This window comes from Scardinius erythrophthalmus (genome assembly GCF_964197995.2).
Source record: "Scardinius erythrophthalmus genome assembly, chromosome: 22".
Classification (NCBI taxonomy): Eukaryota; Metazoa; Chordata; class Actinopteri; order Cypriniformes; family Leuciscidae; genus Scardinius; species Scardinius erythrophthalmus.
In genome coordinates, this window is record NC_138242.1 from 29,607,291 (window position 1) to 29,611,228 (window position 3,938).

Genomic DNA, 3,938 nt, shown 5'->3' on the forward strand with positions numbered 1-3,938 from the left:
CATATTTGCTGAATAATAGTATTAATTTCATTCAAAATTAAACCTTTAAATGGTACTGTATATTAATTAATAATTCAGGTCTTATCCAACTCTCCGTGTATGTTCATTGCATGTCTTGTGTTTTTCCCAATACATTTTTCACCATTTGCCTGTAAAATGTTCATGAAGTTTGTGAATGTTCATACATATTAGATCACAGATTTAATGCATTTTAATGTTTGTGTGTGTGTGCGCGCGTGACTAAGCGCGCGGCTGAAGTGTTTTTGAGACTGTCTGTTTTTGGCCCTGTGGTGTTGGACGCTAACAGCGGCACTCTTAGCTAATGCTGTGAGGCACATTAAGAAAACTCATATCGCTCTCAGCAAATATCAATTATTCAACTAACCCTTCTTTCTTCCTTTCTCTCTCCCTTTCCTTTCTTTGCATCTTACTCTGTTTCTTTCCTTTTATCCATCCATGCCTTTTCTTTTAATCAATAATAGAATAACGAAGATTTTCTTTAACCAATTAGATTGTTATTAATTCGCTTTTGTTGATATTTAAAATTTGTTACATTCACGCTGTGAATTCCGAACATCATTTTTACAGCTTTGAAGGACAGAAACTGAACCGTAGGGGCGGTTCCAACCAGAATTTTTAATTACACCTGAGTGATTTTTCATTCTGTACAAAACAAAAGTAAACACTAGAATGTCTCCAGGAGGGTCCCTTGATGATGCGCACTTTATCACTGGAGTATGTCATTTCTGTCCATCTAAAGGACTGCATGAGGACTCACTGTCCAGTGATCATAATCAGCAAAAGTGTGTCCCTCAAGTGGCCACTGTAAGCACACTTCACTAACAGTAAAAGGGCCCGTTATCAAGGGATTCAGTTGTTGTTGTTATTTTCGTTTGGAGCGACCATTCAGGTACCATCCTCTTCCTCTAGTGGCCTTTAAGGGAGGTTATTTTGGCCACAATTAGGTCCCTTAAAAGGGAGCATAATGATAGTTTGCATCAGTTTGTGCAAGGATGCTTTAAAATGCTGTCTAGGTTGGCAGCGCCCTACGTGTGCCAGTTTGATGTGTTTTTGTGCTAAGGTGCATCTAAAACTGAGTTTAGGTGCATTTTAAACAGACTGTTAAAGGGGTGGTGTAATGCCCTTTTCACAAGATGTAAATTAAGTCTGTGATGTTCCCAGAGTGTGTATGTGAAGTTTCAGCTCAAAATACCCCACAGATATTTGTATATAGCATGTTAAAATTGTCACTTTTTGAGGGTGAGCAAAAACGCACCGTTTTTGTGTCTGTCCCTTTAAATGCAAATGAGCTGCTGCTCCCGGCACAGGGGGCGGAGCTTTAACAGCTCGTGCCTTTTTACCTCACACACACATGCACTGAAAATTTCAAAAACCTTTAGTCTTTTATGTTCAAACCGGAGTTTTTATGTTCAAAGATGGAGAGACTCTAGAAGAAGTGACAACATTTCTGAATGGTTAGTTGATGGATTTATGTAGCTTATGTGTAGTTATCTTCTAATCATTGATTAGAATATTCTGTCTTGATAATCTATAAATCGTGTTCAGGGGGCGGGGTTTATGTAAATTCTAGGGTTAGTGATGTCATTAACCCGGGAGGAATGTGGTGTAGTCTCTACCAGCCGTTAGTTGTAGTCCTTAAAAAGCGATTTCTCTAAAAGCAAATATCTCCCTTTGCTTTGAACTTTGAGCGTTGTAACTTTGCAGATGTTGTTTATGCTCAAACAGCAACATTACACACTAACTAAAGTTAGAAAGTGAAATCATATTCAACCACCCCTTTAAGTGCTGCTCAGAGGAGGCATGGATGCATTTACATTGCAATTAAAATTGCATAATTTGAGAGCTATGATTTTTTTTGTATATATATTGAAATATGAAATGATTTTTTAAAAAGTGAAATGCTTTAAATATAAAACTAAAGAGAAATGAGTCATTGAGTCGTTCATTCATTCAACTGATTCGTTTAAACTGCTGATTCATTCAGGAACAAAGCAAGTGACTGTCTTTAAGAATAGATCATTGAATCAGTGACTCTGACATCAGTGTTATCAGAGACACTTGTGTATTTCTTGGAGATGCATAACGGTTTTGCTGTGGCTTTGTTTGCAACTACTTTCACTGGCAAAAACAAATGCACAGCAAAAACTTGACAATACTGTGTCTGAAATATTACTCACAATATTAACATATATTATTACGTAATTTTATTCACATTTACAATCATGCTAATTCGGGAAAGCCTGACTTTTGTTTGGTTTTTGCACAGTAGGTGTCACACTCAATAATGTCAGCTCGCACATTAAAACAACAAGTATTGTTTATTATCATGGACGCTACCATCACACACTTTCTTTCTTCTGCAGTTCACAAAAGAAGATATATATATATGTGTGTTTTTGTCCATACAGTTAAAGTAAGTGGGCCTTAAATGCTTTTTGGACCAGCAGCAATCTTCAAAATTTCTTTTTTTTTTTGTTCCACTGAGGAAAGAAAAGCAGTTTGCTCGGCTCTAGACCATCAATGTAACTGTTGTCGGTTCAACATGTGAGCTTGAGACGTCTTGCATATGTATGCGAGTAGTATGCAGGAATGACTGATAGTAGTATGTCCGCTCGACAACTACGAGTGGCATTTGTGTCAGTGTATGTGTGGCCAGGAGCGTTGGAGACACTAGATCTGTAGCTGGTGTGGCGTTAATGTCAGTGTATGCGTTTGTCTGACAGTGATGGGTAACATCTGCTTTCTGCCTCCGTGATTCTGATCTATGAATAACTGACCCCCCTACTTCCTCCGAGACAAACACATGCATATAAACATCAACACACACACACACACACACACACACACACACACACACAGCCCATATGTGAGAGGATCGGCAGGGCTCTAGGGGTGCTCACCATTGCACCTGTGGGTGTCACCTGACCCAGGCAACAGGAAGACGAAATGAGGGGAAACATCAGCTGCTGCCACCCGCCATCAGGAGAGCTGTCAATCAGCCCACCCTGCAGGGCGAGAGTGTGTGTGTGTGTGTGTGTGTGTGTGTGTGTGTGTGTGTGCGAGAGAGGCAAACAACCTGCAGGGTTCGGCTGTGTGTGAATTCACTGACCTGTAGGGAGTAACTGTGTGTGCGTGTATTCGTAAATGCTTCGACCTTCAGGGACGTCATGTGTGAGTGAGAGTGTGAGTGTGTTCAGTGTGTGTCAGCGGTGCTGGTCCAATACATCCTAGCTTGATGCATGTTCAAGATTCATTTTCAGAGATTGTATATCTCTTGAAAAAAGTTTGTCATACCTCATGTGGCATTATTATTATTATTTTTTTTTAAATGAGGTTTATGCTTAAAATAAGTAAAAAGCAATTTGACATTACATAAAGGTAAATATTAAAATAATTATTAAAAAAATAGATTTTATGAAATTATTTTATTAGTGTGTGCAGTAATCAAGCAAGTGTACATTTTATATATATGCACTCTCTCTTGGATTAATTTTCCTGATCTAATTGCAATGCATTCTGGGTTGGCCTTCTCTTCAGGTTTGTGTGATGGTGCTTTAAAAGTTTATCCTAAACAATGTATTTAAAAAAGCAGAATAATGTTGCCTTTCTTTTGTAAACATCTCAAACATTCAGAAGAATCAACATAAATTGAAGAATTGAGCCATTGCCTTAAAATTATTTTTTCCTATAGTGTAGGCAAATTTATCTTGTTTTGCAATATTAAATATTGTTTTGTTGTGAGCGTTTGCACGAGCATGTCTCTAACTGGTGGTTGCACAGTGTTCATCTGGGAAAGTTCGTCGCACTCTGAGCTTTCACAGGAGACGAGGGAACGCTCGTATTATCTAGACGAGTGTATTGTGTGAGTTTTAAAGACACAAAATAAGGAGATGTTGGATAAACGATTGTAAGCGCAG